This window comes from Schistocerca piceifrons, chromosome 8 (genome assembly GCF_021461385.2).
Source record: "Schistocerca piceifrons isolate TAMUIC-IGC-003096 chromosome 8, iqSchPice1.1, whole genome shotgun sequence".
NCBI classification, from domain to species: domain Eukaryota; kingdom Metazoa; phylum Arthropoda; class Insecta; order Orthoptera; family Acrididae; genus Schistocerca; species Schistocerca piceifrons.
Genome location: NC_060145.1, coordinates 453,496,830 through 453,522,334, shown reverse-complemented (window position 1 = coordinate 453,522,334; position 25,505 = coordinate 453,496,830). Strand labels below are relative to the sequence as shown.

At 50.6% G+C, this 25,505-nt stretch overlaps 14 non-coding genes across 14 annotated transcripts; all 14 read right to left on the bottom strand.

Moving 5' to 3' along the window:
• Positions 1-405: 405 nt before the first annotated feature.
• Trnae-uuc lies at positions 406-477 on the bottom strand. The gene has a single exon. It is a non-coding gene; the product is annotated as a tRNA-Glu (tRNA).
• A 1,730-nt stretch (positions 478-2,207) lies between these two features.
• Trnae-uuc lies at positions 2,208-2,279 on the bottom strand. The gene has a single exon. It is a non-coding gene; the product is annotated as a tRNA-Glu (tRNA).
• Positions 2,280-4,011: 1,732 nt separating this feature from the next.
• Positions 4,012-4,083, bottom strand: Trnae-uuc. Its single transcript has one exon. It is a non-coding gene; the product is annotated as a tRNA-Glu (tRNA).
• Positions 4,084-5,813: 1,730 nt separating this feature from the next.
• On the bottom strand, positions 5,814-5,885 carry Trnae-uuc. The gene has a single exon. It is a non-coding gene; the product is annotated as a tRNA-Glu (tRNA).
• A 1,730-nt stretch (positions 5,886-7,615) lies between these two features.
• Trnae-uuc lies at positions 7,616-7,687 on the bottom strand. Its single transcript has one exon. It is a non-coding gene; the product is annotated as a tRNA-Glu (tRNA).
• A 1,732-nt stretch (positions 7,688-9,419) lies between these two features.
• On the bottom strand, positions 9,420-9,491 carry Trnae-uuc. The gene has a single exon. It is a non-coding gene; the product is annotated as a tRNA-Glu (tRNA).
• A 1,730-nt stretch (positions 9,492-11,221) lies between these two features.
• On the bottom strand, positions 11,222-11,293 carry Trnae-uuc. Its single transcript has one exon. It is a non-coding gene; the product is annotated as a tRNA-Glu (tRNA).
• A 1,730-nt stretch (positions 11,294-13,023) lies between these two features.
• Trnae-uuc lies at positions 13,024-13,095 on the bottom strand. The gene has a single exon. It is a non-coding gene; the product is annotated as a tRNA-Glu (tRNA).
• Positions 13,096-14,825: 1,730 nt separating this feature from the next.
• Positions 14,826-14,897, bottom strand: Trnae-uuc. The gene has a single exon. It is a non-coding gene; the product is annotated as a tRNA-Glu (tRNA).
• A 1,729-nt stretch (positions 14,898-16,626) lies between these two features.
• Positions 16,627-16,698, bottom strand: Trnae-uuc. The gene has a single exon. It is a non-coding gene; the product is annotated as a tRNA-Glu (tRNA).
• Positions 16,699-18,428: 1,730 nt separating this feature from the next.
• Positions 18,429-18,500, bottom strand: Trnae-uuc. The gene has a single exon. It is a non-coding gene; the product is annotated as a tRNA-Glu (tRNA).
• A 1,730-nt stretch (positions 18,501-20,230) lies between these two features.
• Positions 20,231-20,302, bottom strand: Trnae-uuc. The gene has a single exon. It is a non-coding gene; the product is annotated as a tRNA-Glu (tRNA).
• A 1,730-nt stretch (positions 20,303-22,032) lies between these two features.
• Trnae-uuc lies at positions 22,033-22,104 on the bottom strand. The gene has a single exon. It is a non-coding gene; the product is annotated as a tRNA-Glu (tRNA).
• Positions 22,105-23,834: 1,730 nt separating this feature from the next.
• Trnae-uuc lies at positions 23,835-23,906 on the bottom strand. The gene has a single exon. It is a non-coding gene; the product is annotated as a tRNA-Glu (tRNA).
• Between the last annotated feature and the right edge of the window lie 1,599 nt (positions 23,907-25,505).

Sequence of the window (25,505 nt, the reverse complement as noted above, 5' to 3'; positions counted from 1 at the left end):
AATCGAAAGTGAGCTGGCCGTTGGCAACCCCTTAGCGAAACGTTCAGACTTCTAGCTGGATGTGCACATCATTTAGAATCTGCCTGGCAGAGTCTCGCAGGAGACAGCATTTCCTATTAGGGGAGAAAATGGAATGGCCCGTGGAGGGATGGAACCCATGACCTACGCGTTACTAGCACGACGCTATAGCCCACTGAGCTAACGGGCAATGCAACACTGTCGCATCAGCAGTCCAAAACCGCAAAACCGTCTCCTCTCCCTTCAAAACGGCCCCGCCATTAACGTGAGGATGTATCTCTTTTTCTTGACTTTCTCTCACCTTATACCTGGAACCCAGAGCAGCAGCTCCACGAAGACGAAAAACGGCCGTGAGAAGTTTTCTCATCTCAGCCCCGAAAATTCACGTTCAGGTACCGGGAATCGAACCCGGGCCTCCTGGGTGAAAGCCAGGTATCCTAGCCACTAAACCATACCGGACATACCTCAACGATCCACTACGTGTGTATGCGTCCAGAAATACTTCTCCTCCACGCAACTTTAGGGCCGAATCTGGCGCCAACGCTGAACTCTGTCCGCCACCACGATCCCGCTTACTCACTCCCAAAGCGCGCAAGTCATACTAGGCAAACATCGCTTTCAGTCTCGAGTGCAACTAGCAAAACTGTAATTAGTAATAACTGGAAACAAACACACGTTGACGCAAAGTAGCCTAGGTGGTAATAAACGGCAAATACGGCCTTACCTCGCAAAAGCTATGCTGTGCCTTTCACCGTCGTGGAGAGAAAATGAGATGGCTGAGTTGAGGATAGAACGTACGCCCTTAAGATAATGACACGCGCAGCCCACTGCGCCACCGAGGCATACAGGAATACTCGCCACCGCAGCCTCACTAAGAAGTTCTAATTTCAGAATTGTTTTCCCACCATGCCGTGCATGAAATGGTCGATTTCTCGGCGGAAGTCAATGCTGCGTCTAGTTACAGTGCATCGCCCTGGAAGCAACGTGGCACCGCGTTCCGATGTGCTGGAGGGCAGAGGGCCTGCAGCAGGGTCGCTTGAGCCTCTGGTGGCAGCAGGGGCGGCAACGCACCGCGACACAGGAAGAATGCAGCGCAATGCGGTGGTGGTGTAACGGTCAGCATGGTTTCTTCCCAAGCAGTTAATCCGGGTTCGATTCCTGGCGACCGCAGGAGGATTTGTCATTTTTGCGTAGCGCAATAGTATGTGTTCAAGACCATTCGATCCTCGAAATTGCCACGTGTCGCGGCACAGGTAGTATCTCCTCGTCTCCTGCCTCGTTCCAGCTAAGTGGATTGATTTCACTTCATCGTGTGTCGACTTGGCCCGACTTTGCTCGACTGCCGCTCGCTGCCGCTCGGCGGTGGGGCCGATATGACAGGAGAAGTACGACAATCGGCTGCGAGAAATAAGGTAATCAAGAGTACTTTTCCTTTTCAATACGAAAAGCTAAACTTTCATTTACAAATTTCGGAAATCTCACTGCTTCGCCACAGTGTTATCTACACATTTGAGAAATTATCTGTTGATTCGTACGGTTCTGTTATTGCCAAAGTCGTTCTTGCACATTCCTTGCGCTCTTTTTGCAAACAGCCTAGTTAAATTTTGGATCATATGTTCGTTAACGTAATTTAAATTGCTTAGGGAGGCATCATAGCACGTCAACACTGTAGCACAAGAGGAGGAGGGGGGGGGGGTTGAAATGAAAGGGTCCAATAGCACGCACAGTTCCCGGACGATCACCCATCCACTCACTAACCACGCAAACGTCTGCTTAACTTCATTAATCGAAAGTGAGCTGGCCGTTGGCAACCCCTTAGCGAAACGTTCAGACTTCTAGCTGGATGTGCACATCATTTAGAATCTGCCTGGCAGAGTCTCGCAGGAGACAGCATTTCCTATTAGGGGAGAAAATGGAATGGCCCGTGGAGGGATGGAACCCATGACCTACGCGTTACTAGCACGACGCTATAGCCCACTGAGCTAACGGGCAATGCAACACTGTCGCATCAGCAGTCCAAAACCGCAAAACCGTCTCCTCTCCCTTCAAAACGGCCCCGCCATTAACGTGAGGATGTATCTCTTTTTCTTGACTTTCTCTCACCTTATACCTGGAACCCAGAGCAGCAGCTCCACGAAGACGAAAAACGGCCGTGAGAAGTTTTCTCATCTCAGCCCCGAAAATTCACGTTCAGGTACCGGGAATCGAACCCGGGCCTCCTGGGTGAAAGCCAGGTATCCTAGCCACTAAACCATACCGGACATACCTCAACGATCCACTACGTGTGTATGCGTCCAGAAATACTTCTCCTCCACGCAACTTTAGGGCCGAATCTGGCGCCAACGCTGAACTCTGTCCGCCACCACGATCCCGCTTACTCACTCCCAAAGCGCGCAAGTCATACTAGGCAAACATCGCTTTCAGTCTCGAGTGCAACTAGCAAAACTGTAATTAGTAATAACTGGAAACAAACACACGTTGACGCAAAGTAGCCTAGGTGGTAATAAACGGCAAATACGGCCTTACCTCGCAAAAGCTATGCTGTGCCTTTCACCGTCGTGGAGAGAAAATGAGATGGCTGAGTTGAGGATAGAACGTACGCCCTTAAGATAATGACACGCGCAGCCCACTGCGCCACCGAGGCATACAGGAATACTCGCCACCGCAGCCTCACTAAGAAGTTCTAATTTCAGAATTGTTTTCCCACCATGCCGTGCATGAAATGGTCGATTTCTCGGCGGAAGTCAATGCTGCGTCTAGTTACAGTGCATCGCCCTGGAAGCAACGTGGCACCGCGTTCCGATGTGCTGGAGGGCAGAGGGCCTGCAGCAGGGTCGCTTGAGCCTCTGGTGGCAGCAGGGGCGGCAACGCACCGCGACACAGGAAGAATGCAGCGCAATGCGGTGGTGGTGTAACGGTCAGCATGGTTTCTTCCCAAGCAGTTAATCCGGGTTCGATTCCTGGCGACCGCAGGAGGATTTGTCATTTTTGCGTAGCGCAATAGTATGTGTTCAAGACCATTCGATCCTCGAAATTGCCACGTGTCGCGGCACAGGTAGTATCTCCTCGTCTCCTGCCTCGTTCCAGCTAAGTGGATTGATTTCACTTCATCGTGTGTCGACTTGGCCCGACTTTGCTCGACTGCCGCTCGCTGCCGCTCGGCGGTGGGGCCGATATGACAGGAGAAGTACGACAATCGGCTGCGAGAAATAAGGTAATCAAGAGTACTTTTCCTTTTCAATACGAAAAGCTAAACTTTCATTTACAAATTTCGGAAATCTCACTGCTTCGCCACAGTGTTATCTACACATTTGAGAAATTATCTGTTGATTCGTACGGTTCTGTTATTGCCAAAGTCGTTCTTGCACTTTCCTTGCGCTCTTTTTGCAAACAGCCTAGTTAAATTTTGGATCATATGTTCGTTAACGTAATTTAAATTGCTTAGGGAGGCATCATAGCACGTCAACACTGTAGCACAAGAGGAGGAGGGGGGGGGGGGGTTGAAATGAAAGGGTCCAATAGCACGCACAGTTCCCGGACGATCACCCATCCACTCACTAACCACGCAAACGTCTGCTTAACTTCATTAATCGAAAGTGAGCTGGCCGTTGGCAACCCCTTAGCGAAACGTTCAGACTTCTAGCTGGATGTGCACATCATTTAGAATCTGCCTGGCAGAGTCTCGCAGGAGACAGCATTTCCTATTAGGGGAGAAAATGGAATGGCCCGTGGAGGGATGGAACCCATGAGCTACGCGTTACTAGCACGACGCTATAGCCCACTGAGCTAACGGGCAATGCAACACTGTCGCATCAGCAGTCCAAAACCGCAAAACCGTCTCCTCTCCCTTCAAAACGGCCCCGCCATTAACGTGAGGATGTATCTCTTTTTCTTGACTTTCTCTCACCTTATACCTGGAACCCAGAGCAGCAGCTCCACGAAGACGAAAAACGGCCGTGAGAAGTTTTCTCATCTCAGCCCCGAAAATTCACGTTCAGGTACCGGGAATCGAACCCGGGCCTCCTGGGTGAAAGCCAGGTATCCTAGCCACTAAACCATACCGGACATACCTCAACGATCCACTACGTGTGTATGCGTCCAGAAATACTTCTCCTCCACGCAACTTTAGGGCCGAATCTGGCGCCAACGCTGAACTCTGTCCGCCACCACGATCCCGCTTACTCACTCCCAAAGCGCGCAAGTCATACTAGGCAAACATCGCTTTCAGTCTCGAGTGCAACTAGCAAAACTGTAATTAGTAATAACTGGAAACAAACACACGTTGACGCAAAGTAGCCTAGGTGGTAATAAACGGCAAATACGGCCTTACCTCGCAAAAGCTATGCTGTGCCTTTCACCGTCGTGGAGAGAAAATGAGATGGCTGAGTTGAGGATAGAACGTACGCCCTTAAGATAATGACACGCGCAGCCCACTGCGCCACCGAGGCATACAGGAATACTCGCCACCGCAGCCTCACTAAGAAGTTCTAATTTCAGAATTGTTTTCCCACCATGCCGTGCATGAAATGGTCGATTTCTCGGCGGAAGTCAATGCTGCGTCTAGTTACAGTGCATCGCCCTTGAAGCAACGTGGCACCGCGTTCCGATGTGCTGGAGGGCAGAGGGCCTGCAGCAGGGTCGCTTGAGCCTCTGGTGGCAGCAGGGGCGGCAACGCACCGCGACACAGGAAGAATGCAGCGCAATGCGGTGGTGGTGTAACGGTCAGCATGGTTTCTTCCCAAGCAGTTAATCCGGGTTCGATTCCTGGCGACCGCAGGAGGATTTGTCATTTTTGCGTAGCGCAATAGTATGTGTTCAAGACCATTCGATCCTCGAAATTGCCACGTGTCGCGGCACAGGTAGTATCTCCTCGTCTCCTGCCTCGTTCCAGCTAAGTGGATTGATTTCACTTCATCGTGTGTCGACTTGGCCCGACTTTGCTCGACTGCCGCTCGCTGCCGCTCGGCGGTGGGGCCGATATGACAGGAGAAGTACGACAATCGGCTGCGAGAAATAAGGTAATCAAGAGTACTTTTCCTTTTCAATACGAAAAGCTAAACTTTCATTTACAAATTTCGGAAATCTCACTGCTTCGCCACAGTGTTATCTACACATTTGAGAAATTATCTGTTGATTCGTACGGTTCTGTTATTGCCAAAGTCGTTCTTGCACATTCCTTGCGCTCTTTTTGCAAACAGCCTAGTTAAATTTTGGATCATATGTTCGTTAACGTAATTTAAATTGCTTAGGGAGGCATCATAGCACGTCAACACTGTAGCACAAGAGGAGGAGGGGGGGGGGGTTGAAATGAAAGGGTCCAATAGCACGCACAGTTCCCGGACGATCACCCATCCACTCACTAACCACGCAAACGTCTGCTTAACTTCATTAATCGAAAGTGAGCTGGCCGTTGGCAACCCCTTAGCGAAACGTTCAGACTTCTAGCTGGATGTGCACATCATTTAGAATCTGCCTGGCAGAGTCTCGCAGGAGACAGCATTTCCTATTAGGGGAGAAAATGGAATGGCCCGTGGAGGGATGGAACCCATGACCTACGCGTTACTAGCACGACGCTATAGCCCACTGAGCTAACGGGCAATGCAACACTGTCGCATCAGCAGTCCAAAACCGCAAAACCGTCTCCTCTCCCTTCAAAACGGCCCCGCCATTAACGTGAGGATGTATCTCTTTTTCTTGACTTTCTCTCACCTTATACCTGGAACCCAGAGCAGCAGCTCCACGAAGACGAAAAACGGCCGTGAGAAGTTTTCTCATCTCAGCCCCGAAAATTCACGTTCAGGTACCGGGAATCGAACCCGGGCCTCCTGGGTGAAAGCCAGGTATCCTAGCCACTAAACCATACCGGACATACCTCAACGATCCACTACGTGTGTATGCGTCCAGAAATACTTCTCCTCCACGCAACTTTAGGGCCGAATGTGGCGCCAACGCTGAACTCTGTCCGCCACCACGATCCCGCTTACTCACTCCCAAAGCGCGCAAGTCATACTAGGCAAACATCGCTTTCAGTCTCGAGTGCAACTAGCAAAACTGTAATTAGTAATAACTGGAAACAAACACACGTTGACGCAAAGTAGCCTAGGTGGTAATAAACGGCAAATACGGCCTTACCTCGCAAAAGCTATGCTGTGCCTTTCACCGTCGTGGAGAGAAAATGAGATGGCTGAGTTGAGGATAGAACGTACGCCCTTAAGATAATGACACGCGCAGCCCACTGCGCCACCGAGGCATACAGGAATACTCGCCACCGCAGCCTCACTAAGAAGTTCTAATTTCAGAATTGTTTTCCCACCATGCCGTGCATGAAATGGTCGATTTCTCGGCGGAAGTCAATGCTGCGTCTAGTTACAGTGCATCGCCCTGGAAGCAACGTGGCACCGCGTTCCGATGTGCTGGAGGGCAGAGGGCCTGCAGCAGGGTCGCTTGAGCCTCTGGTGGCAGCAGGGGCGGCAACGCACCGCGACACAGGAAGAATGCAGCGCAATGCGGTGGTGGTGTAACGGTCAGCATGGTTTCTTCCCAAGCAGTTAATCCGGGTTCGATTCCTGGCGACCGCAGGAGGATTTGTCATTTTTGCGTAGCGCAATAGTATGTGTTCAAGACCATTCGATCCTCGAAATTGCCACGTGTCGCGGCACAGGTAGTATCTCCTCGTCTCCTGCCTCGTTCCAGCTAAGTGGATTGATTTCACTTCATCGTGTGTCGACTTGGCCCGACTTTGCTCGACTGCCGCTCGCTGCCGCTCGGCGGTGGGGCCGATATGACAGGAGAAGTACGACAATCGGCTGCGAGAAATAAGGTAATCAAGAGTACTTTTCCTTTTCAATACGAAAAGCTAAACTTTCATTTACAAATTTCGGAAATCTCACTGCTTCGCCGCAGTGTTATCTACACATTTGAGAAATTATCTGTTGATTCGTACGGTTCTGTTATTGCCAAAGTCGTTCTTGCACATTCCTTGCGCTCTTTTTGCAAACAGCCTAGTTAAATTTTGGATCATATGTTCGTTAACGTAATTTAAATTGCTTAGGGAGGCATCATAGCACGTCAACACTGTAGCACAAGAGGAGGAGGGGGGGGGGGTTGAAATGAAAGGGTCCAATAGCACGCACAGTTCCCGGACGATCACCCATCCACTCACTAACCACGCAAACGTCTGCTTAACTTCATTAATCGAAAGTGAGCTGGCCGTTGGCAACCCCTTAGCGAAACGTTCAGACTTCTAGCTGGATGTGCACATCATTTAGAATCTGCCTGGCAGAGTCTCGCAGGAGACAGCATTTCCTATTAGGGGAGAAAATGGAATGGCCCGTGGAGGGATGGAACCCATGACCTACGCGTTACTAGCACGACGCTATAGCCCACTGAGCTAACGGGCAATGCAACACTGTCGCATCAGCAGTCCAAAACCGCAAAACCGTCTCCTCTCCCTTCAAAACGGCCCCGCCATTAACGTGAGGATGTATCTCTTTTTCTTGACTTTCTCTCACCTTATACCTGGAACCCAGAGCAGCAGCTCCACGAAGACGAAAAACGGCCGTGAGAAGTTTTCTCATCTCAGCCCCGAAAATTCACGTTCAGGTACCGGGAATCGAACCCGGGCCTCCTGGGTGAAAGCCAGGTATCCTAGCCACTAAACCATACCGGACATACCTCAACGATCCACTACGTGTGTATGCGTCCAGAAATACTTCTCCTCCACGCAACTTTAGGGCCGAATCTGGCGCCAACGCTGAACTCTGTCCGCCACCACGATCCCGCTTACTCACTCCCAAAGCGCGCAAGTCATACTAGGCAAACATCGCTTTCAGTCTCGAGTGCAACTAGCAAAACTGTAATTAGTAATAACTGGAAACAAACACACGTTGACGCAAAGTAGCCTAGGTGGTAATAAACGGCAAATACGGCCTTACCTCGCAAAAGCTATGCTGTGCCTTTCACCGTCGTGGAGAGAAAATGAGATGGCTGAGTTGAGGATAGAACGTACGCCCTTAAGATAATGACACGCGCAGCCCACTGCGCCACCGAGGCATACAGGAATACTCGCCACCGCAGCCTCACTAAGAAGTTCTAATTTCAGAATTGTTTTCCCACCATGCCGTGCATGAAATGGTCGATTTCTCGGCGGAAGTCAATGCTGCGTCTAGTTACAGTGCATCGCCCTGGAAGCAACGTGGCACCGCGTTCCGATGTGCTGGAGGGCAGAGGGCCTGCAGCAGGGTCGCTTGAGCCTCTGGTGGCAGCAGGGGCGGCAACGCACCGCGACACAGGAAGAATGCAGCGCAATGCGGTGGTGGTGTAACGGTCAGCATGGTTTCTTCCCAAGCAGTTAATCCGGGTTCGATTCCTGGCGACCGCAGGAGGATTTGTAATTTTTGCGTAGCGCAATAGTATGTGTTCAAGACCATTCGATCCTCGAAATTGCCACGTGTCGCGGCACAGGTAGTATCTCCTCGTCTCCTGCCTCGTTCCAGCTAAGTGGATTGATTTCACTTCATCGTGTGTCGACTTGGCCCGACTTTGCTCGACTGCCGCTCGCTGCCGCTCGGCGGTGGGGCCGATATGACAGGAGAAGTACGACAATCGGCTGCGAGAAATAAGGTAATCAAGAGTACTTTTCCTTTTCAATACGAAAAGCTAAACTTTCATTTACAAATTTCGGAAATCTCACTGCTTCGCCACAGTGTTATCTACACATTTGAGAAATTATCTGTTGATTCGTACGGTTCTGTTATTGCCAAAGTCGTTCTTGCACATTCCTTGCGCTCTTTTTGCAAACAGCCTAGTTAAATTTTGGATCATATGTTCGTTAACGTAATTTAAATTGCTTAGGGAGGCATCATAGCACGTCAACACTGTAGCACAAGAGGAGGAGGGGGGGGGGGGGTTGAAATGAAAGGGTCCAATAGCACGCACAGTTCCCGGACGATCACCCATCCACTCACTAACCACGCAAACGTCTGCTTAACTTCATTAATCGAAAGTGAGCTGGCCGTTGGCAACCCCTTAGCGAAACGTTCAGACTTCTAGCTGGATGTGCACATCATTTAGAATCTGCCTGGCAGAGTCTCGCAGGAGACAGCATTTCCTATTAGGGGAGAAAATGGAATGGCCCGTGGAGGGATGGAACCCATGACCTACGCGTTACTAGCACGACGCTATAGCCCACTGAGCTAACGGGCAATGCAACACTGTCGCATCAGCAGTCCAAAACCGCAAAACCGTCTCCTCTCCCTTCAAAACGGCCCCGCCATTAACGTGAGGATGTATCTCTTTTTCTTGACTTTCTCTCACCTTATACCTGGAACCCAGAGCAGCAGCTCCACGAAGACGAAAAACGGCCGTGAGAAGTTTTCTCATCTCAGCCCCGAAAATTCACGTTCAGGTACCGGGAATCGAACCCGGGCCTCCTGGGTGAAAGCCAGGTATCCTAGCCACTAAACCATACCGGACATACCTCAACGATCCACTACGTGTGTATGCGTCCAGAAATACTTCTCCTCCACGCAACTTTAGGGCCGAATCTGGCGCCAACGCTGAACTCTGTCCGCCACCACGATCCCGCTTACTCACTCCCAAAGCGCGCAAGTCATACTAGGCAAACATCGCTTTCAGTCTCGAGTGCAACTAGCAAAACTGTAATTAGTAATAACTGGAAACAAACACACGTTGACGCAAAGTAGCCTAGGTGGTAATAAACGGCAAATACGGCCTTACCTCGCAAAAGCTATGCTGTGCCTTTCACCGTCGTGGAGAGAAAATGAGATGGCTGAGTTGAGGATAGAACGTACGCCCTTAAGATAATGACACGCGCAGCCCACTGCGCCACCGAGGCATACAGGAATACTCGCCACCGCAGCCTCACTAAGAAGTTCTAATTTCAGAATTGTTTTCCCACCATGCCGTGCATGAAATGGTCGATTTCTCGGCGGAAGTCAATGCTGCGTCTAGTTACAGTGCATCGCCCTGGAAGCAACGTGGCACCGCGTTCCGATGTGCTGGAGGGCAGAGGGCCTGCAGCAGGGTCGCTTGAGCCTCTGGTGGCAGCAGGGGCGGCAACGCACCGCGACACAGGAAGAATGCAGCGCAATGCGGTGGTGGTGTAACGGTCAGCATGGTTTCTTCCCAAGCAGTTAATCCGGGTTCGATTCCTGGCGACCGCAGGAGGATTTGTCATTTTTGCGTAGCGCAATAGTATGTGTTCAAGACCATTCGATCCTCGAAATTGCCACGTGTCGCGGCACAGGTAGTATCTCCTCGTCTCCTGCCTCGTTCCAGCTAAGTGGATTGATTTCACTTCATCGTGTGTCGACTTGGCCCGACTTTGCTCGACTGCCGCTCGCTGCCGCTCGGCGGTGGGGCCGATATGACAGGAGAAGTACGACAATCGGCTGCGAGAAATAAGGTAATCAAGAGTACTTTTCCTTTTCAATACGAAAAGCTAAACTTTCATTTACAAATTTCGGAAATCTCACTGCTTCGCCACAGTGTTATCTACACATTTGAGAAATTATCTGTTGATTCGTACGGTTCTGTTATTGCCAAAGTCGTTCTTGCACTTTCCTTGCGCTCTTTTTGCAAACAGCCTAGTTAAATTTTGGATCATATGTTCGTTAACGTAATTTAAATTGCTTAGGGAGGCATCATAGCACGTCAACACTGTAGCACAAGAGGAGGAGGGGGGGGGGGTTGAAATGAAAGGGTCCAATAGCACGCACAGTTCCCGGACGATCACCCATCCACTCACTAACCACGCAAACGTCTGCTTAACTTCATTAATCGAAAGTGAGCTGGCCGTTGGCAACCCCTTAGCGAAACGTTCAGACTTCTAGCTGGATGTGCACATCATTTAGAATCTGCCTGGCAGAGTCTCGCAGGAGACAGCATTTCCTATTAGGGGAGAAAATGGAATGGCCCGTGGAGGGATGGAACCCATGACCTACGCGTTACTAGCACGACGCTATAGCCCACTGAGCTAACGGGCAATGCAACACTGTCGCATCAGCAGTCCAAAACCGCAAAACCGTCTCCTCTCCCTTCAAAACGGCCCCGCCATTAACGTGAGGATGTATCTCTTTTTCTTGACTTTCTCTCACCTTATACCTGGAACCCAGAGCAGCAGCTCCACGAAGACGAAAAACGGCCGTGAGAAGTTTTCTCATCTCAGCCCCGAAAATTCACGTTCAGGTACCGGGAATCGAACCCGGGCCTCCTGGGTGAAAGCCAGGTATCCTAGCCACTAAACCATACCGGACATACCTCAACGATCCACTACGTGTGTATGCGTCCAGAAATACTTCTCCTCCACGCAACTTTAGGGCCGAATCTGGCGCCAACGCTGAACTCTGTCCGCCACCACGATCCCGCTTACTCACTCCCAAAGCGCGCAAGTCATACTAGGCAAACATCGCTTTCAGTCTCGAGTGCAACTAGCAAAACTGTAATTAGTAATAACTGGAAACAAACACACGTTGACGCAAAGTAGCCTAGGTGGTAATAAACGGCAAATACGGCCTTACCTCGCAAAAGCTATGCTGTGCCTTTCACCGTCGTGGAGAGAAAATGAGATGGCTGAGTTGAGGATAGAACGTACGCCCTTAAGATAATGACACGCGCAGCCCACTGCGCCACCGAGGCATACAGGAATACTCGCCACCGCAGCCTCACTAAGAAGTTCTAATTTCAGAATTGTTTTCCCACCATGCCGTGCATGAAATGGTCGATTTCTCGGCGGAAGTCAATGCTGCGTCTAGTTACAGTGCATCGCCCTGGAAGCAACGTGGCACCGCGTTCCGATGTGCTGGAGGGCAGAGGGCCTGCAGCAGGGTCGCTTGAGCCTCTGGTGGCAGCAGGGGCGGCAACGCACCGCGACACAGGAAGAATGCAGCGCAATGCGGTGGTGGTGTAACGGTCAGCATGGTTTCTTCCCAAGCAGTTAATCCGGGTTCGATTCCTGGCGACCGCAGGAGGATTTGTCATTTTTGCGTAGCGCAATAGTATGTGTTCAAGACCATTCGATCCTCGAAATTGCCACGTGTCGCGGCACAGGTAGTATCTCCTCGTCTCCTGCCTCGTTCCAGCTAAGTGGATTGATTTCACTTCATCGTGTGTCGACTTGGCCCGACTTTGCTCGACTGCCGCTCGCTGCCGCTCGGCGGTGGGGCCGATATGACAGGAGAAGTACGACAATCGGCTGCGAGAAATAAGGTAATCAAGAGTACTTTTCCTTTTCAATACGAAAAGCTAAACTTTCATTTACAAATTTCGGAAATCTCACTGCTTCGCCACAGTGTTATCTACACATTTGAGAAATTATCTGTTGATTCGTACGGTTCTGTTATTGCCAAAGTCGTTCTTGCACTTTCCTTGCGCTCTTTTTGCAAACAGCCTAGTTAAATTTTGGATCATATGTTCGTTAACGTAATTTAAATTGCTTAGGGAGGCATCATAGCACGTCAACACTGTAGCACAAGAGGAGGAGGGGGGGGGGGTTGAAATGAAAGGGTCCAATAGCACGCACAGTTCCCGGACGATCACCCATCCACTCACTAACCACGCAAACGTCTGCTTAACTTCATTAATCGAAAGTGAGCTGGCCGTTGGCAACCCCTTAGCGAAACGTTCAGACTTCTAGCTGGATGTGCACATCATTTAGAATCTGCCTGGCAGAGTCTCGCAGGAGACAGCATTTCCTATTAGGGGAGAAAATGGAATGGCCCGTGGAGGGATGGAACCCATGACCTACGCGTTACTAGCACGACGCTATAGCCCACTGAGCTAACGGGCAATGCAACACTGTCGCATCAGCAGTCCAAAACCGCAAAACCGTCTCCTCTCCCTTCAAAACGGCCCCGCCATTAACGTGAGGATGTATCTCTTTTTCTTGACTTTCTCTCACCTTATACCTGGAACCCAGAGCAGCAGCTCCACGAAGACGAAAAACGGCCGTGAGAAGTTTTCTCATCTCAGCCCCGAAAATTCACGTTCAGGTACCGGGAATCGAACCCGGGCCTCCTGGGTGAAAGCCAGGTATCCTAGCCACTAAACCATACCGGACATACCTCAACGATCCACTACGTGTGTATGCGTCCAGAAATACTTCTCCTCCACGCAACTTTAGGGCCGAATCTGGCGCCAACGCTGAACTCTGTCCGCCACCACGATCCCGCTTACTCACTCCCAAAGCGCGCAAGTCATACTAGGCAAACATCGCTTTCAGTCTCGAGTGCAACTAGCAAAACTGTAATTAGTAATAACTGGAAACAAACACACGTTGACGCAAAGTAGCCTAGGTGGTAATAAACGGCAAATACGGCCTTACCTCGCAAAAGCTATGCTGTGCCTTTCACCGTCGTGGAGAGAAAATGAGATGGCTGAGTTGAGGATAGAACGTACGCCCTTAAGATAATGACACGCGCAGCCCACTGCGCCACCGAGGCATACAGGAATACTCGCCACCGCAGCCTCACTAAGAAGTTCTAATTTCAGAATTGTTTTCCCACCATGCCGTGCATGAAATGGTCGATTTCTCGGCGGAAGTCAATGCTGCGTCTAGTTACAGTGCATCGCCCTGGAAGCAACGTGGCACCGCGTTCCGATGTGCTGGAGGGCAGAGGGCCTGCAGCAGGGTCGCTTGAGCCTCTGGTGGCAGCAGGGGCGGCAACGCACCGCGACACAGGAAGAATGCAGCGCAATGCGGTGGTGGTGTAACGGTCAGCATGGTTTCTTCCCAAGCAGTTAATCCGGGTTCGATTCCTGGCGACCGCAGGAGGATTTGTCATTTTTGCGTAGCGCAATAGTATGTGTTCAAGACCATTCGATCCTCGAAATTGCCACGTGTCGCGGCACAGGTAGTATCTCCTCGTCTCCTGCCTCGTTCCAGCTAAGTGGATTGATTTCACTTCATCGTGTGTCGACTTGGCCCGACTTTGCTCGACTGCCGCTCGCTGCCGCTCGGCGGTGGGGCCGATATGACAGGAGAAGTACGACAATCGGCTGCGAGAAATAAGGTAATCAAGAGTACTTTTCCTTTTCAATACGAAAAGCTAAACTTTCATTTACAAATTTCGGAAATCTCACTGCTTCGCCACAGTGTTATCTACACATTTGAGAAATTATCTGTTGATTCGTACGGTTCTGTTATTGCCAAAGTCGTTCTTGCACTTTCCTTGCGCTCTTTTTGCAAACAGCCTAGTTAAATTTTGGATCATATGTTCGTTAACGTAATTTAAATTGCTTAGGGAGGCATCATAGCACGTCAACACTGTAGCACAAGAGGAGGAGGGGGGGGGGGTTGAAATGAAAGGGTCCAATAGCACGCACAGTTCCCGGACGATCACCCATCCACTCACTAACCACGCAAACGTCTGCTTAACTTCATTAATCGAAAGTGAGCTGGCCGTTGGCAACCCCTTAGCGAAACGTTCAGACTTCTAGCTGGATGTGCACATCATTTAGAATCTGCCTGGCAGAGTCTCGCAGGAGACAGCATTTCCTATTAGGGGAGAAAATGGAATGGCCCGTGGAGGGATGGAACCCATGACCTACGCGTTACTAGCACGACGCTATAGCCCACTGAGCTAACGGGCAATGCAACACTGTCGCATCAGCAGTCCAAAACCGCAAAACCGTCTCCTCTCCCTTCAAAACGGCCCCGCCATTAACGTGAGGATGTATCTCTTTTTCTTGACTTTCTCTCACCTTATACCTGGAACCCAGAGCAGCAGCTCCACGAAGACGAAAAACGGCCGTGAGAAGTTTTCTCATCTCAGCCCCGAAAATTCACGTTCAGGTACCGGGAATCGAACCCGGGCCTCCTGGGTGAAAGCCAGGTATCCTAGCCACTAAACCATACCGGACATACCTCAACGATCCACTACGTGTGTATGCGTCCAGAAATACTTCTCCTCCACGCAACTTTAGGGCCGAATCTGGCGCCAACGCTGAACTCTGTCCGCCACCACGATCCCGCTTACTCACTCCCAAAGCGCGCAAGTCATACTAGGCAAACATCGCTTTCAGTCTCGAGTGCAACTAGCAAAACTGTAATTAGTAATAACTGGAAACAAACACACGTTGACGCAAAGTAGCCTAGGTGGTAATAAACGGCAAATACGGCCTTACCTCGCAAAAGCTATGCTGTGCCTTTCACCGTCGTGGAGAGAAAATGAGATGGCTGAGTTGAGGATAGAACGTACGCCCTTAAGATAATGACACGCGCAGCCCACTGCGCCACCGAGGCATACAGGAATACTCGCCACCGCAGCCTCACTAAGAAGTTCTAATTTCAGAATTGTTTTCCCACCATGCCGTGCATGAAATGGTCGATTTCTCGGCGGAAGTCAATGCTGCGTCTAGTTACAGTGCATCGCCCTGGAAGCAACGTGGCACCGCGTTCCGATGTGCTGGAGGGCAGAGGGCCTGCAGCAGGGTCGCTTGAGCCTCTGGTGGCAGCAGGGGCGGCAACGCACCGCGACACAGGAAGAATGCAGCGCAATGCGGTGGTGGTGTAACGGTCAGCATGGTTTCTTCCCAAGCAGTTAATCCGGGTTCGATTCCTGGCGACCGCAGGAGGATTTGTCATTTTTGCGTAGCGCAATAGTATGTGTTCAAGACCATTCGATCCTCGAAATTGCCACGTGTCGCGGCACAGGTAGTATCTCCTCGTCTCCTGCCTCGTTCCAGCTAAGTGGATTGATTTCACTTCATCGTGTGTCGACTTGGCCCGACTTTGCTCGACTGCCGCTCGCTGCCGCTCGGCGGTGGGGCCGATATGACAGGAGAAGTACGACAATCGGCTGCGAGAAATAAGGTAATCAAGAGTACTTTTCCTTTTCAATACGAAAAGCTAAACTTTCATTTACAAATTTCGGAAATCTCACTGCTTCGCCACAGTGTTATCTACACATTTGAGAAATTATCTGTTGATTCGTACGGTTCTGTTATTGCCAAAGTCGTTCTTGCACTTTCCTTGCGCTCTTTTTGCAAACAGCCTAGTTAAATTTTGGATCATATGTTCGTTAACGTAATTTAAATTGCTTAGGGAGGCATCATAGCACGTCAACACTGTAGCACAAGAGGAGGAGGGGGGGGGGTTGAAATGAAAGGGTCCAATAGCACGCACAGTTCCCGGACGATCACCCATCCACTCACTAACCACGCAAACGTCTGCTTAACTTCATTAATCGAAAGTGAGCTGGCCGTTGGCAACCCCTTAGCGAAACGTTCAGACTTCTAGCTGGATGTGCACATCATTTAGAATCTGCCTGGCAGAGTCTCGCAGGAGACAGCATTTCCTATTAGGGGAGAAAATGGAATGGCCCGTGGAGGGATGGAACCCATGACCTACGCGTTACTAGCACGACGCTATAGCCCACTGAGCTAACGGGCAATGCAACACTGTCGCATCAGCAGTCCAAAACCGCAAAACCGTCTCCTCTCCCTTCAAAACGGCCCCGCCATTAACGTGAGGATGTATCTCTTTTTCTTGACTTTCTCTCACCTTATACCTGGAACCCAGAGCAGCAGCTCCACGAAGACGAAAAACGGCCGTGAGAAGTTTTCTCATCTCAGCCCCGAAAATTCACGTTCAGGTACCGGGAATCGAACCCGGGCCTCCTGGGTGAAAGCCAGGTATCCTAGCCACTAAACCATACCGGACATACCTCAACGATCCACTACGTGTGTATGCGTCCAGAAATACTTCTCCTCCACGCAACTTTAGGGCCGAATCTGGCGCCAACGCTGAACTCTGTCCGCCACCACGATCCCGCTTACTCACTCCCAAAGCGCGCAAGTCATACTAGGCAAACATCGCTTTCAGTCTCGAGTGCAACTAGCAAAACTGTAATTAGTAATAACTGGAAACAAACACACGTTGACGCAAAGTAGCCTAGGTGGTAATAAACGGCAAATACGGCCTTACCTCGCAAAAGCTATGCTGTGCCTTTCACCGTCGTGGAGAGAAAATGAGATGGCTGAGTTGAGGATAGAACGTACGCCCTTAAGATAATGACACGCGCAGCCCACTGCGCCACCGAGGCATACAGGAATACTCGCCACCGCAGCCTCACTAAGAAGTTCTAATTTCAGAATTGTTTTCCCACCATGCCGTGCATGAAATGGTCGATTTCTCGGCGGAAGTCAATGCTGCGTCTAGTTACAGTGCATCGCCCTGGAAGCAACGTGGCACCGCGTTCCGATGTGCTGGAGGGCAGAGGGCCTGCAGCAGGGTCGCTTGAGCCTCTGGTGGCAGCAGGGGCGGCAACGCACCGCGACACAGGAAGAATGCAGCGCAATGCGGTGGTGGTGTAACGGTCAGCATGGTTTCTTCCCAAGCAGTTAATCCGGGTTCGATTCCTGGCGACCGCAGGAGGATTTGTCATTTTTGCGTAGCGCAATAGTATGTGTTCAAGACCATTCGATCCTCGAAATTGCCACGTGTCGCGGCACAGGTAGTATCTCCTCGTCTCCTGCCTCGTTCCAGCTAAGTGGATTGATTTCACTTCATCGTGTGTCGACTTGGCCCGACTTTGCTCGACTGCCGCTCGCTGCCGCTCGGCGGTGGGGCCGATATGACAGGAGAAGTACGACAATCGGCTGCGAGAAATAAGGTAATCAAGAGTACTTTTCCTTTTCAATACGAAAAGCTAAACTTTCATTTACAAATTTCGGAAATCTCACTGCTTCGCCACAGTGTTATCTACACATTTGAGAAATTATCTGTTGATTCGTACGGTTCTGTTATTGCCAAAGTCGTTCTTGCACTTTCCTTGCGCTCTTTTTGCAAACAGCCTAGTTAAATTTTGGATCATATGTTCGTTAACGTAATTTAAATTGCTTAGGGAGGCATCATAGCACGTCAACACTGTAGCACAAGAGGAGGAGGGGGGGGGGGTTGAAATGAAAGGGTCCAATAGCACGCACAGTTCCCGGACGATCACCCATCCACTCACTAACCACGCAAACGTCTGCTTAACTTCATTAATCGAAAGTGAGCTGGCCGTTGGCAACCCCTTAGCGAAACGTTCAGACTTCTAGCTGGATGTGCACATCATTTAGAATCTGCCTGGCAGAGTCTCGCAGGAGACAGCATTTCCTATTAGGGGAGAAAATGGAATGGCCCGTGGAGGGATGGAACCCATGACCTACGCGTTACTAGCACGACGCTATAGCCCACTGAGCTAACGGGCAATGCAACACTGTCGCATCAGCAGTCCAAAACCGCAAAACCGTCTCCTCTCCCTTCAAAACGGCCCCGCCATTAACGTGAGGATGTATCTCTTTTTCTTGACTTTCTCTCACCTTATACCTGGAACCCAGAGCAGCAGCTCCACGAAGACGAAAAACGGCCGTGAGAAGTTTTCTCATCTCAGCCCCGAAAATTCACGTTCAGGTACCGGGAATCGAACCCGGGCCTCCTGGGTGAAAGCCAGGTATCCTAGCCACTAAACCATACCGGACATACCTCAACGATCCACTACGTGTGTATGCGTCCAGAAATACTTCTCCTCCACGCAACTTTAGGGCCGAATCTGGCGCCAACGCTGAACTCTGTCCGCCACCACGATCCCGCTTACTCACTCCCAAAGCGCGCAAGTCATACTAGGCAAACATCGCTTTCAGTCTCGAGTGCAACTAGCAAAACTGTAATTAGTAATAACTGGAAACAAACACACGTTGACGCAAAGTAGCCTAGGTGGTAATAAACGGCAAATACGGCCTTACCTCGCAAAAGCTATGCTGTGCCTTTCACCGTCGTGGAGAGAAAATGAGATGGCTGAGTTGAGGATAGAACGTACGCCCTTAAGATAATGACACGCGCAGCCCACTGCGCCACCGAGGCATACAGGAATACTCGCCACCGCAGCCTCACTAAGAAGTTCTAATTTCAGAATTGTTTTCCCACCATGCCGTGCATGAAATGGTCGATTTCTCGGCGGAAGTCAATGCTGCGTCTAGTTACAGTGCATCGCCCTGGAAGCAACGTGGCACCGCGTTCCGATGTGCTGGAGGGCAGAGGGCCTGCAGCAGGGTCGCTTGAGCCTCTGGTGGCAGCAGGGGCGGCAACGCACCGCGACACAGGAAGAATGCAGCGCAATGCGGTGGTGGTGTAACGGTCAGCATGGTTTCTTCCCAAGCAGTTAATCCGGGTTCGATTCCTGGCGACCGCAGGAGGATTTGTCATTTTTGCGTAGCGCAATAGTATGTGTTCAAGACCATTCGATCCTCGAAATTGCCACGTGTCGCGGCACAGGTAGTATCTCCTCGTCTCCTGCCTCGTTCCAGCTAAGTGGATTGATTTCACTTCATCGTGTGTCGACTTGGCCCGACTTTGCTCGACTGCCGCTCGCTGCCGCTCGGCGGTGGGGCCGATATGACAGGAGAAGTACGACAATCGGCTGCGAGAAATAAGGTAATCAAGAGTACTTTTCCTTTTCAATACGAAAAGCTAAACTTTCATTTACAAATTTCGGAAATCTCACTGCTTCGCCACAGTGTTATCTACACATTTGAGAAATTATCTGTTGATTCGTACGGTTCTGTTATTGCCAAAGTCGTTCTTGCACTTTCCTTGCGCTCTTTTTGCAAACAGCCTAGTTAAATTTTGGATCATATGTTCGTTAACGTAATTTAAATTGCTTAGGGAGGCATCATAGCACGTCAACACTGTAGCACAAGAGGAGGAGGGGGGGGGGGTTGAAATGAAAGGGTCCAATAGCACGCACAGTTCCCGGACGATCACCCATCCACTCACTAACCACGCAAACGTCTGCTTAACTTCATTAATCGAAAGTGAGCTGGCCGTTGGCAACCCCTTAGCGAAACGTTCAGACTTCTAGCTGGATGTGCACATCATTTAGAATCTGCCTGGCAGAGTCTCGCAGGAGACAGCATTTCCTATTAGGGGAGAAAATGGAATGGCCCGTGGAGGGATGGAACCCATGACCTACGCGTTACTAGCACGACGCTATAGCCCACTGAGCTAACGGGCAATGCAACACTGTCGCATCAGCAGTCCAAAACCGCAAAACCGTCTCCTCTCCCTTCAAAACGGCCCCGCCATTAACGTGAGGATGTATCTCTTTTTCTTGACTTTCTCTCACCTTATACCTGGAACCCAGAGCAGCAGCTCCACGAAGACGAAAAACGGCCGTGAGAAGTTTTCTCATCTCAGCCCCGAAAATTCACGTTCAGGTACCGGGAATCGAACCCGGGCCTCCTGGGTGAAAGCCAGGTATCCTAGCCACTAAACCATACCGGACATACCTCAACGATCCACTACGTGTGTATGCGTCCAGAAATACTTCTCCTCCACGCAACTTTAGGGCCGAATCTGGCGCCAACGCTGAACTCTGTCCGCCACCACGATCCCGCTTACTCACTCCCAAAGCGCGCAAGTCATACTAGGCAAACATCGCTTTCAGTCTCGAGTGCAACTAGCAAAACTGTAATTAGTAATAACTGGAAACAAACACACGTTGACGCAAAGTAGCCTAGGTGGTAATAAACGGCAAATACGGCCTTACCTCGCAAAAGCTATGCTGTGCCTTTCACCGTCGTGGAGAGAAAATGAGATGGCTGAGTTGAGGATAGAACGTACGCCCTTAAGATAATGACACGCGCAGCCCACTGCGCCACCGAGGCATACAGGAATACTCGCCACCGCAGCCTCACTAAGAAGTTCTAATTTCAGAATTGTTTTCCCACCATGCCGTGCATGAAATGGTCGATTTCTCGGCGGAAGTCAATGCTGCGTCTAGTTACAGTGCATCGCCCTGGAAGCAACGTGGCACCGCGTTCCGATGTGCTGGAGGGCAGAGGGCCTGCAGCAGGGTCGCTTGAGCCTCTGGTGGCAGCAGGGGCGGCAACGCACCGCGACACAGGAAGAATGCAGCGCAATGCGGTGGTGGTGTAACGGTCAGCATGGTTTCTTCCCAAGCAGTTAATCCGGGTTCGATTCCTGGCGACCGCAGGAGGATTTGTCATTTTTGCGTAGCGCAATAGTATGTGTTCAAGACCATTCGATCCTCGAAATTGCCACGTGTCGCGGCACAGGTAGTATCTCCTCGTCTCCTGCCTCGTTCCAGCTAAGTGGATTGATTTCACTTCATCGTGTGTCGACTTGGCCCGACTTTGCTCGACTGCCGCTCGCTGCCGCTCGGCGGTGGGGCCGATATGACAGGAGAAGTACGACAATCGGCTGCGAGAAATAAGGTAATCAAGAGTACTTTTCCTTTTCAATACGAAAAGCTAAACTTTCATTTACAAATTTCGGAAATCTCACTGCTTCGCCACAGTGTTATCTACACATTTGAGAAATTATCTGTTGATTCGTACGGTTCTGTTATTGCCAAAGTCGTTCTTGCACTTTCCTTGCGCTCTTTTTGCAAACAGCCTAGTTAAATTTTGGATCATATGTTCGTTAACGTAATTTAAATTGCTTAGGGAGGCATCATAGCACGTCAACACTGTAGCACAAGAGGAGGAGGGGGGGGGGGTTGAAATGAAAGGGTCCAATAGCACGCACAGTTCCCGGACGATCACCCATCCACTCACTAACCACGCAAACGTCTGCTTAACTTCATTAATCGAAAGTGAGCTGGCCGTTGGCAACCCCTTAGCGAAACGTTCAGACTTCTAGCTGGATGTGCACATCATTTAGAATCTGCCTGGCAGAGTCTCGCAGGAGACAGCATTTCCTATTAGGGGAGAAAATGGAATGGCCCGTGGAGGGATGGAACCCATGACCTACGCGTTACTAGCACGACGCTATAGCCCACTGAGCTAACGGGCAATGCAACACTGTCGCATCAGCAGTCCAAAACCGCAAAACCGTCTCCTCTCCCTTCAAAACGGCCCCGCCATTAACGTGAGGATGTATCTCTTTTTCTTGACTTTCTCTCACCTTATACCTGGAACCCAGAGCAGCAGCTCCACGAAGACGAAAAACGGCCGTGAGAAGTTTTCTCATCTCAGCCCCGAAAATTCACGTTCAGGTACCGGGAATCGAACCCGGGCCTCCTGGGTGAAAGCCAGGTATCCTAGCCACTAAACCATACCGGACATACCTCAACGATCCACTACGTGTGTATGCGTCCAGAAATACTTCTCCTCCACGCAACTTTAGGGCCGAATCTGGCGCCAACGCTGAACTCTGTCCGCCACCACGATCCCGCTTACTCACTCCCAAAGCGCGCAAGTCATACTAGGCAAACATCGCTTTCAGTCTCGAGTGCAACTAGCAAAACTGTAATTAGTAATAACTGGAAACAAACACACGTTGACGCAAAGTAGCCTAGGTGGTAATAAACGGCAAATACGGCCTTACCTCGCAAAAGCTATGCTGTGCCTTTCACCGTCGTGGAGAGAAAATGAGATGGCTGAGTTGAGGATAGAACGTACGCCCTTAAGATAATGACACGCGCAGCCCACTGCGCCACCGAGGCATACAGGAATACTCGCCACCGCAGCCTCACTAAGAAGTTCTAATTTCAGAATTGTTTTCCCACCATGCCGTGCATGAAATGGTCGATTTCTCGGCGGAAGTCAATGCTGCGTCTAGTTACAGTGCATCGCCCTTGAAGCAACGTGGCACCGCGTTCCGATGTGCTGGAGGGCAGAGGGCCTGCAGCAGGGTCGCTTGAGCCTCTGGTGGCAGCAGGGGCGGCAACGCACCGCGACACAGGAAGAATGCAGCGCAATGCGGTGGTGGTGTAACGGTCAGCATGGTTTCTTCCCAAGCTGTTAATCCGGGTTCGATTCCTGGCGACCGCAGGAGGATTTGTCATTTTTGCGTAGCGCAATAGTATGTGTTCAAGACCATTCGATCCTCGAAATTGCCACGTGTCGCGGCACAGGTAGTATCTCCTCGTCTCCTGCCTCGTTCCAGCTAAGTGGATTGATTTCACTTCATCGTGTGTCGACTTGGCCCGACTTTGCTCGACTGCCGCTCGCTGCCGCTCGGCGGTGGGGCCGATATGACAGGAGAAGTACGACAATCGGCTGCGAGAAATAAGGTAATCAAGAGTACTTTTCCTTTTCAATACGAAAAGCTAAACTTTCATTTACAAATTTCGGAAATCTCACTGCTTCGCCACAGTGTTATCTACACATTTGAGAAATTATCTGTTGATTCGTACGGTTCTGTTATTGCCAAAGTCGTTCTTGCACTTTCCTTGCGCTCTTTTTGCAAACAGCCTAGTTAAATTTTGGATCATATGTTCGTTAACGTAATTTAAATTGCTTAGGGAGGTATCATAGCACGTCAACACTGTAGCACAAGAGGAGGAGGGGGGGGGGGTTGAAATGAAAGGGTCCAATAGCACGCACAGTTCCCGGACGATCACCCATCCACTCACTAACCACGCAAACGTCTGCTTAACTTCATTAATCGAAAGTGAGCTGGCCGTTGGCAACCCCTTAGCGAAACGTTCAGACTTCTAGCTGGATGTGCACATCATTTAGAATCTGCCTGGCAGAGTCTCGCAGGAGACAGCATTTCCTATTAGGGGAGAAAATGGAATGGCCCGTGGAGGGATGGAACCCATGACCTACGCGTTACTAGCACGACGCTATAGCCCACTGAGCTAACGGGCAATGCAACACTGTCGCATCAGCAGTCCAAAACCGCAAAACCGTCTCCTCTCCCTTCAAAACGGCCCCGCCATTAACGTGAGGATGTATCTCTTTTTCTTGACTTTCTCTCACCTTATACCTGGAACCCAGAGCAGCAGCTCCACGAAGACGAAAAACGGCCGTGAGAAGTTTTCTCATCTCAGCCCCGAAAATTCACGTTCAGGTACCGGGAATCGAACCCGGGCCTCCTGGGTGAAAGCCAGGTATCCTAGCCACTAAACCATACCGGACATACCTCAACGATCCACTACGTGTGTATGCGTCCAGAAATACTTCTCCTCCACGCAACTTTAGGGCCGAATCTGGCGCCAACGCTGAACTCTGTCCGCCACCACGATCCCGCTTACTCACTCCCAAAGCGCGCAAGTCATACTAGGCAAACATCGCTTTCAGTCTCGAGTGCAACTAGCAAAACTGTAATTAGTAATAACTGGAAACAAACACACGTTGACGCAAAGTAGCCTAGGTGGTAATAAACGGCAAATACGGCCTTACCTCGCAAAAGCTATGCTGTGCCTTTCACCGTCGTGGAGAGAAAATGAGATGGCTGAGTTGAGGATAGAACGTACGCCCTTAAGATAATGACACGCGCAGCCCACTGCGCCACCGAGGCATACAGGAATACTCGCCACCGCAGCCTCACTAAGAAGTTCTAATTTCAGAATTGTTTTCCCACCATGCCGTGCATGAAATGGTCGATTTCTCGGCGGAAGTCAATGCTGCGTCTAGTTACAGTGCATCGCCCTGGAAGCAACGTGGCACCGCGTTCCGATGTGCTGGAGGGCAGAGGGCCTGCAGCAGGGTCGCTTGAGCCTCTGGTGGCAGCAGGGGCGGCAACGCACCGCGACACAGGAAGAATGCAGCGCAATGCGGTGGTGGTGTAACGGTCAGCATGGTTTCTTCCCAAGCAGTTAATCCGGGTTCGATTCCTGGCGACCGCAGGAGGATTTGTCATTTTTGCGTAGCGCAATAGTATGTGTTCAAGACCATTCGATTCTCGAAATTGCCACGTGTCGCGGCACAGGTAGTATCTCCTCGTCTCCTGCCTCGTTCCAGCTAAGTGGATTGATTTCACTTCATCGTGTGTCGACTTGGCCCGACTTTGCTCGACTGCCGCTCGCTGCCGCTCGGCGGTGGGGCCGATATGACAGGAGAAGTACGACAATCGGCTGCGAGAAATAAGGTAATCAAGAGTACTTTTCCTTTTCAATACGAAAAGCTAAACTTTCATTTACAAATTTCGGAAATCTCACTGCTTCGCCACAGTGTTATCTACACATTTGAGAAATTATCTGTTGATTCGTACGGTTCTGTTATTGCCAAAGTCGTTCTTGCACTTTCCTTGCGCTCTTTTTGCAAACAGCCTAGTTAAATTTTGGATCATATGTTCGTTAACGTAATTTAAATTGCTTAGGGAGGCATCATAGCACGTCAACACTGTAGCACAAGAGGAGGAGGGGGGGGGGTTGAAATGAAAGGGTCCAATAGCACGCACAGTTCCCGGACGATCACCCATCCACTCACTAACCACGCAAACGTCTGCTTAACTTCATTAATCGAAAGTGAGCTGGCCGTTGGCAACCCCTTAGCGAAACGTTCAGACTTCTAGCTGGATGTGCACATCATTTAGAATCTGCCTGGCAGAGTCTCGCAGGAGACAGCATTTCCTATTAGGGGAGAAAATGGAATGGCCCGTGGAGGGATGGAACCCATGACCTACGCGTTACTAGCACGACGCTATAGCCCACTGAGCTAACGGGCAATGCAACACTGTCGCATCAGCAGTCCAAAACCGCAAAACCGTCTCCTCTCCCTTCAAAACGGCCCCG